Genomic DNA, 9228 nt, shown 5'->3' with positions numbered 1-9228 from the left:
AGTACTCGGTCTGTTCTATCCTGTGTAAGGAACCAAAATCCAGACCTCCCTACTGATGAGACCTCTGCCCTGCTCTCTGCCAGCTGGGCCCGCTGTGGGCAGGAAGCTGGCAGTGGGAGAGGCTGTGTGGTCAGCTTCGCCCTGTTTCTCTGCCTTTATCTCCCGCAGCTTGGTGAGCAGTTTCAGACCCCTGCAGGGTCCAAATGATGGAGGACGGAGAGAGAAGGGGACACGAAGGGTCTTACTTGTCAGGTCTTGTCTTCAACTTACCGCTGTATCAGAAGGTTGCATGGAGGGAATATCATTTTAGCTCAAAAAAAAAAAAATTGGCAGATTTTGTTTAGATTTGGAGGAAAGGGGTCACTGGGACATGGTAATGATTGCTAAAACTAACTGAGCCCGTTTCCTGTACCGTACAATCACATACTCACCGAGAGGTGGCTATGATTACTTTTTCCCATTTTATTGTTGGGGAAACTGAGGCTGTGGGAGATGAGTAATTTGTCAGGTGCTGATAGCTCGTTGGGTGGGAGGCCAGCGAATTGAGCCTGGAGAGTTTGACTTCAGAACCTGGTCTCTTAACTGCCCTACTGTCTGAAGTTGGGTGTCTCTCAGGAGAGAAATGCATTATTCCATACCAACTTGACAGTTTGCCTTCTTTCTTGCTCTAGAAACACTGCCAACCAGATAGCATTTCCTTTTAATGACTGGTATCAAAGCAAATCTAATGAAAATGTGTAACTTGGAAAAAACCCAACACTGTCTGAAATTGTAGTAATTTATACTCATGAGGGGATTTCTTGTGCTTGAAAATAACCAACAACTCCATTGGATGGTGTGTAAAGACTAAAGAAAACAAAATAAATCTCATGGGAACTAATTTGTATAACTAGAAACTATCTCAAGAGAATTATTTTTTGTATTGTATGATACTTGGGAGCATATTCCGTACAGTCGAATTTGCACCCGGAAGTAATTTGATGTGGGAAATAAGACACCCTCCCCTCAACTTGTGATCTGTAAAGAGAGAAAAATATATCATTGATCATGGTTTTCACACGTAACGCTATTATTTCAGTTGTTGCAATTTGTCCCTTTCTCAATGCTTTAGTTTCATTGGTACTCACAGAAGCATTGAAACACTTTTCACATATTCCAATTCCTCAAAGCATTTTTAGTTCAAGAGATTGGAATATTTTGGGTGGAAGCAGGCATTTTGGAGTGGGTGGCTTGCAAATGCCAGTTCTCACCCCTTTGTCCAAGCCATTCCCTCTGCATGGTCTATCTTCACTGTCTCTACTTGTTGAACTCCTACTCATCATGCAAGACCCACATGGATTGTCACCTCTTCATGGAAGACTTCCTAATTGCTACAACCAAATGGGCTGTCTGCCTCCATTGGGCCGTAGAGAGTTTTAAAATTTGCCTTTGCAACATTTTGCCTTGTATTGGAGTTGCCTATCTTTGTGTCATTGCCCTAATTAGAGAGTTCTCAGTAGGTAGCATAAGCCAGCTCTACAGCCCATGGGCTAAATCTAGCCCACCGCTTGTTTTTGTATAGCCCTTGGGATAAAAATGCATTTTAGGGGCCGGCCCGATGGCGCAGTGGTTAAGTGCACATGTTCCACTTCGGTGGCCCGGGGTTTGCTGGTTCGGATCCCGGGTGCGGACATGGCACCGCTTGGCAAGCCATGCTGTGGCAGGCATCCCACATATAAAGCAGAGGAAGATGGGCATGGATGTGAGCTCAGGGCCAGTCTTCCTTAGCAAAAAGAGGAGGATTGGCGGCAGATGTTAGCTCAGGGCTAATCTTCCTAAAAAAAAAAAAAAAAAGAATGCTTTTTATATTTTTAAATGGTTGGAAAAACAGTCAAAAGAAGAATAATATTTCATGACACATGAAAATGATATAACATTCAGATTTCATTGAACATAATTAAAGTTTTATTGGAACCCAGCCATGCTCATTTCTTTGTGTATTGACTATGGCTGCTTTTGTACTAATACAGCAAAAGGTGAGTAGTTGCGACACACACCATGTGGCCTGCAAAGCCTAAAATATTTTCCCTCTGGCCCTTTATGTTTGTTGACTTCTGCTCCTGAGCAGGTGTCAAATTTTAGTGTCTATCAGAATAACGTGGAGGGCTCATTAAAACGCACTTTTTTGGGCTCCACTTCTACAGTTGTTGCTTCAGCAGCCCTGGGGTGGGCCCTGGGAATCTGCATTTCTAACAAGTTCCAAGGTGCCGCTCCTGGTGCCGGTTGGACTCAACTTTGAGAACCACTGGTCTGAGGTCAAGGATGGTCTTTGAAATCACAGATAGATCTTTATTAATTTGTTATTTATCAAGCCATTAACCTCTCTGAATCTCAGTTTCTTCATCTGTAAAATGGGGTTAATGACAACCTGGTCAGACTGTTTGAAGATTCAGCAGATGAAGTCTGTGAAAATTCCTGGAACAGGTAATAGGGGTTCAATAAATGGCCGTGTCTTTCTTTTCCTCCTTCCATCTCTCCTTTCTTCTATTCTCTCTCCCCACCCCTTCCCTCTGAGAAGGAGCTGTGGATACTCATTTTCTCACTGACTCTGAGTCGTCTTTCTTCAGGAGGCTGCTTTGGAATTGTATAGCCGTGTACAGCTCCTGCTGTGTCTCCCTCCAGCATGGTGCTTGTCCTGAAACCCAAGCAAGGCAGGCTGGGAAACCAATCTTACCTAATTGACTTGAGTACCTACTGTGTACAAGTTTCTGTACTAAGGAAGAAAATTAGGATCAAGGACTGAAAAAGAGGTTGTCTGTCTACCTCTCAGAAGTTTTCGTGATAAAGGCAGAGGCCAGGGTTTAAAAAATTAATAGTTGCCCTTTAGTTAATTGTAATCAGGCGGTTTTGTCTTTTTTCCCAAGAAGAATGATAAAGGGCAAGTGCTTTAGAAACAAAACTACGCTGAAATCTTTAAGGAACCAGATATGCGTGCACGCAAAAGAAATATGGGTGGTTTGAAAGCAGGATTTTTCTTGAGCCTAGTTTTAAAACTGTGGTTACATTAAGCACCCAAAAATACTAAGTTTTCCTTAGGATTTTTTTTCCCTTTAAAAGTTAGCCATTCTTGCTTCATAAAATTGTTATGAGAATCAAATGAGATTAATATAATTGTATTTGAAAATTATAAAGTAGTGTTTAAATGCAAGGGAAATCAGGTTTACCACATGAAGTCACAATCTAATTAGGGGAGAAAGAGTGTAATTCATTGGCTGAATAGCAGAGGCTGTGGAGAATTAGGTGGATGCTGGAGGACCTCACTTCTCTCCGTCTTAGCCCCTGGGAATCCGTACACCTTGATTTACCTGTTAAGCTAATTATTGAGAAGCCCTTTTAACTTTCGTGCTCTCAAATTTCTCACTTTCTTTCTCGACGTGTGGCAGAACCTGAAAGATGAAGAATTGAGAATTAAGCTCATACAGTTTCTCTTCACACAGGGCACAAAATGTCAGTCATTTACCTCCCCTTAGCCCTGGTGAGGAAGAGGCACTTTTTCATTTTGCATTTTTCCTTTAGTGCCTCCTTCCCATTAGCTCTTTGACTTCTTCGGCTGTGGCCACATTTACAAATCATGTTTATGTTAGTGACCTTCTTCTACTGAGAAAAAATTGTTTCTAGGCAATGGTATGCTGGTCAATGTTTAACAAACTGGCTTTCTGGGAAAGCGTATATGCTTGTAAGTTTATTATCAATGTCACTCATGGAAAGGACGCATAGCACACAATTTACAAGTAATGATAAAATACACAGTACTCTTCACTGTAAATTCCATGTAACTGGTTGATTTTCACAGGATGCTTTTGCTGATTTCTTTCGAATTCTTGTATCCTATGGTTGCAATTGACCAGCAAGTATAGTTCTGGCATAAATGTTGCCTGATATTTTCCTGTATGTTAACTACTAAGATGAAAGTGAAACAATCAAAGATGTTTGTAAGGATGTTTGCCAATGATGTGAGTGGCTCCCTTGCTGACTTGGATAATAGCTTTTGACTACTGGAAGAATATTTCTTTAATTTTTTGTGTGATTATGCCTACCGACCCAACGCACATTTAATTTTAATCTGCATTATTAACATTCTTTTCCATCACCTTCTTGAGCCTAGATGATCAACAAAACAATACGTCAAGCCCTGATTTGTAGCCTTTGCCAGTTTCAGTGGCGTAAATACTCCCATTGCTATGTATTTAGGCCGTTCCTCTGACTTGCGACTTAGGCCATTGTTCATCAGTGTCGGGGAAGGACGTCCAGATGGGATATTCCTGGCTCCCAGTGGCTCGCCCTTGCTTCCAATCTCTGTTTTCCAAATTGGGACTATCAGGTATACTTTCAATGTTTGTTATGGATTCTTTGCTAGTTTTACTTCTTTTTGCTTGTTTCTTTCAACTTTAGGGATGGGAGTTTGGGATATCTGCCTTGCAGCTATCATTCTTAGGAGTCTCTCACGTTTGGAACATTGTAGAGAATTTTGAACATTGTATACAGGAAGAAAATGAAAAGCAGTCATAATCCAATCTCTCAAGATTGCCATGTAGTTCTGTCGGTTGCTTTTTTTTTTTTTTAAAGTTTTTTTTTTAGATTGATTTTTTTTTTAATTTTTTCCTTTTTCTCCCCAAAGCCCCCCAGTACATAGTTGTATATTCTTCGTTGTGGGTCCTTCTAGTTGTGGCATGTGGGATGCCGCCTCAGCGTGGTTTGATGAGCAGTGCCATGTCCGCGCCCAGGATTTGAACCAACGAAACACTGGGCCGCCTGCAGCGGAGTGCGCGAACCTAACCACTCGGCCACGGGGCCAGCCCCTGTCGGTTGCTTTTTTGATGCACTCACATTTAGTCTCACTTTTTCTTTCTTCAACCAAATTAGGACCATAGTATACATTCATTTCTAAAGCATTTTTTAAATGAAAAGTATGATTTATACACTGAAAAGTGCAAAAACTAATGAACTATCACTAAGTGAAAATGGCCATGGAACCATCGCCCAGGTCAAGTGATGAAATGTTACCAGCCCCTCCAAAGCCCCTCCAAATTTATACCCTCTCCCTTTCCTCCAAAGTTAAAGGCTATCCTATCATCTATTGGAAATTAATTTTGCCTACTCTTAGGTTTCTATTTATAAGCCTATGGAATATACTCTTTTGTGTCTGGTTTCTCTTTCTTAGCATTATGTTTGTGAGAATCATCCCTGTTGTTGTGTGTAGAAGTAATTTGTGCATTTGCACTGAGGATTTTTTCCCATTGTGTGACTCTACCATAATTTATTTGTCCACTCTACTTTTGATGGATGCTTCAGTTGTTTCCACTTTGGGCCTATTTCAAACAATGCTGCTGTGAACATTCTTTTCACGCGTCTTTTAGGGCACATGTACCCTCATTTCCGTTGGATAATCGCTAGGAATGAAGTTCCTCTTCAGATGTCATGCGTACCTACCACCTGGGGAGATGATGCCAACCATTTACACTCTCATCAGTGGTGGAGGACACTTCCTGTTACCTCATGTTCTCACCAACACTTGGCATTGTACTTTTGTTTTTGAACTTTTTTTTCAACACTTAATATCACATTGTGAATGTTTTTATGTGTTAATGATGTTAGTTTTTTCATTTTTTTTTTGGCAAGGAAGATTGTTTCTAAGCTAACATCTGTGCCAATCTTCCTCTATTTTATGTGAGACGCTGCCACAGCATAGCTTGACAAGTAGTACTAGGTCCGTGTGCTGGATCTGAACCCCGGCTGCCAAAGTGGAATGTGCAAACTTAACCACTATGCCACCAGGCCGGCCCCTGTTTCATGATTTTTAATGGTTGTATAGAGCAGGGGTCAGCAAACTCTTTCTGTAAAGGGCTGGAAAGTAAATATTTTCAGCTTTGGAAGCCACACAATCTCTGTTGCAACTACTGAACTCTGCCATTGCAACACAAAGGCAGCCATAGACAACATGTAAGTGAATGAGTGTGGGTGGCTATGTCTCAATAAAACTTTATTTATAAAAACAAGTGGTGGGCCAGACTTGTCCCACAGACCATAATTTGCCAACCTTTGGTATTTATGAGATTTCCTAATTATAATGCTTTTCAAACTTGTTTTTAATCAGGAAAAAAACCACTTAAATCTACAAGAAACATCATCTATTTGTTGAATACCTACTATGAACCAAGCACCGTGTTTAGTTTTGGGAATCTAGTGGCACATCACTTACAGATAGGTTCTTCATGGATCTTACGTTCTAGTTGGGGTAGACTGACAATTACCAAAATAATAATGATAATACAAAGTGAATCTTAACTGGAACTCACTATGTAAAATAGATAAAAGCAGAACTGTTTGACTCGGAAATACAGAACTCAGTGTCCTAACAACTTGACCACAGTCTGGCCCCACTGGTTCCCTCTGTGTTTAGGGCTCTACTGATTACAGCTTGAAAAGCACGACCCAGTGATCAATTGTAGGATGTTGACAGTTTTTTTTTATTATGCCACTGTTTTGAGTTTTTTTTGTACATAAATCTTTACATTATTTTCTACAGTAGATGTCTAGCAGAGAATTTATAAAGTCAAAGGATATGGCTGTTTTGAAGGCTTTTGCTCTATTTTGCCAAAACATTTTTCATTTTGTGCTACCATGAGCACTATTACGTGAGTTGTATGTCACCTTTGCCAACATCCGGTATTGGCATTTAAAAAGCATTTGCAAATTTGATAGGTGAAAAGTATCACCTTGTTGCTTTAATTTGCATTTCTTTGATTAGTTGAGTGCTGAACATTTTTTCATATTTATTAGTCATTTGCATTTTTCCCTCTGAATTGATGAGAATAGGACATTTTGAGCATAATTTAAATAGAGTTTTGAAAAGAGATTAGCAAATCAATTTTTTTCCCCAGATGCTAGACTTCAAATTGGAACGAGGTCATGGTCAAGAAAAGATTTTTGGAGAACTCTCCTGGGTAGTCAAGCTTGTATTTTTTTCTGGACACATTATTCTTCTTAATTTGATAAAATAATATTATTTTTTTCAAGTGTTTAAAAACACTATTTGAAATTTTACAGGTAAAGATTTAAGTGTGAGAAACAGCGTGATGTCAGCAGAGGGGAGAAATGAAACTAGATGTAATGAAAGTAACTAGGTATGTGCTGTGGAGCAAATGCTTGTGTCCACCCAAATTCATTTGTTGAAACCTAAATCCCTAGTGTGATGGTTTTTGGAGGTGGGACATTTAGGAGGCAATTAGGTCCTGAGGGTGGAGCCTTCATGAATAGCATTAGGGCCCTTGTAAGAAGAGACTGGAAGGAGGCAGATGATCTCTCTCTCTGCTCTCCACCCTGTGAGGATTCAAGGTGAAGATGGCTGTGGGCAAAGAAGGAAGCGGGCCCTCACCAGACAGCCATCCAGTTTATATATTCCGTTATAGATATCTGTATTAGTCAGATGTATTAGTCTGTTTCTCCAGAGAAACAGAACCAATATGTATACATAAATCTCTCTCTATAAAAATCTCCATATATCTTTGTAGAGAGATATATAGATTTATTATAAGGTATTAGTTTATAATAAAAAAAGCTAAGAAAGGGATTTATTGTAAGATATTAGCTCACGTGATTATGGAGGCTGAGAAGTCCCACAGTCTGCTGTCTGCACGCTGGAGATCCAGGGAAGATGCTGGAAGCCTTGACAGCCAGAGAGCCGAGGGTGTAGATTCCAGTCTGGATCTGAGGTTCTATGAATCAGGATCACCCAGGGCAGGAGATCAACGTTTCCGCTCAGCAATCAGTCGAGGAGTGAATTCAACCTTCCTCCGCCTTTTTATTCTATTCAGGCCCTTGACTTCTTGGCTGATGCCTGCCCGTGTTGGGGAGGACCGTCTGCTCTGCTAGAATCTGTGCATGCTCACCCTCCACCCAAGCCGCTCTAGGTGTCTACTCCTGCTCCCCCTTCAGAGTTCTCAACTGTCCTGGGGGAAGCCTCCGTTGACCCCTGAAGTTAGGTCAGAGGCCCTGTTCTGTGAATCCCTTGACCCTGGACTCCTCTGGCGTCATCGCAAAGGTAATTAAATAACCAATTGTGCAATTCAACCTTTGATGTCTGCATTATGGTTGCCATGTCAATGAAGCAAGAAATAAATGGAAGGCAGAATCGGAGCAGTTTTATTGGCCCCATGCCACGCCTCACACCATACCTGTCAGATAACATCTGAGTCCAATCTCTGAGAGGGAGAGAGCGGGAGAGGGAGAGACGGAGGGACAGTGGGAGGGAGAGAGGAAGACTTCTGTATATATTTATTTTTAAGCTGAATTTCTCTTCTCTCCTCTCATCGATTCTGACCCTGATGGAGAAAACATTTTCAAAGGTGGCGGGATAAATTGTCTTGTTATTGCTACCTTTGTCCTTTGTTCTGGGAGATCCCCTCCACCTTCTTGTGAGCTTCTGGCTCTCTGTCTTCAGCATCTGCCCATAAACACTGGAGAAGCTGAATTTTAAAAATCCTAGTGTTGGATTACCTCCCCACCCACTGTTTCCAAAAGGGAGGCAGGAAAACACCCAAAGTGTATATCACCAAGGGAAAGGTAAAAAGTGAGAGTGTTATCACCCAGCGGTTCTGTTCATCAGATAAAAGAGATGCAAGATGGAAAGTGAAACATTACCCAATCCTGGAGTCACTGTGACTAGACCTGTGATGTTTCCCCAGGGCCACTGAAGGGATCAGCACAGACCCTTAGACCACAGCTAGGCTGTAAACCCCATGAGTGTGGGCATCCCTGGGGGTCTTGTTCCCTGCTCTGTCCTTGTCATCTCACAGCAGTCTAGCTCATAAATTTGTACTTGGTGACTGTGTGTTAAATGTCTGGAGGAATTAAACTCTTTAATCCGTTTAGAATTCGTTTGAGTGTATGCTGTGATTTAGAGAACTAGCTTTATTTTTCTTCCCAAATTATCAGTCTGTACCTTCAATGGCAAGTGTTGAATAATTTTCCCTTTTCCTATTGACTGAAAACACTCCCCTTACTGTGTAGTAAAATCATAAATATCCTTGGTGCTGTTTCTAACTTTCTGTTGATTAATCTGTTGATCTATTTGATCCCATCCATCACCCTTTTAATAATTGCTCTTGATTTTTGTTTTTTCAATGGCCAATAGAAAATTTACTTGTTTTTATAGAAAAATCTTACTTTCATAGCTTGTACAAGAAGATA

General features: G+C 40.9%; 1 long non-coding RNA gene across 2 annotated transcripts; it reads right to left on the bottom strand.

Annotated features, from left to right (window-relative positions):
- Window positions 1–439: 439 nt before the first annotated feature.
- Window positions 440–8040, bottom strand: LOC123281769 (uncharacterized). 2 transcript variants are annotated; one of them, XR_011499082.1, is made up of 3 exons: window positions 7633–7990; window positions 3345–3425; window positions 440–1814 (listed from the first exon to the last, which is right to left on the bottom strand). It is a non-coding gene; the product is annotated as an uncharacterized lncRNA (long non-coding RNA). The 2 variants fall into 2 exon arrangements; XR_006521481.2 differs by lacking the exon at window positions 440–1814 and adding an exon at window positions 1929–2674 and having other exon boundaries at window positions 7633–8040.
- Between the last annotated feature and the right edge of the window lie 1188 nt (window positions 8041–9228).

Source organism: Equus asinus, chromosome 28, assembly GCF_041296235.1.
Source record: "Equus asinus isolate D_3611 breed Donkey chromosome 28, EquAss-T2T_v2, whole genome shotgun sequence".
NCBI lineage: Eukaryota > Metazoa > Chordata > Mammalia > Perissodactyla > Equidae > Equus > Equus asinus.
This window is presented reverse-complemented; position numbering and strand designations above follow the sequence as displayed.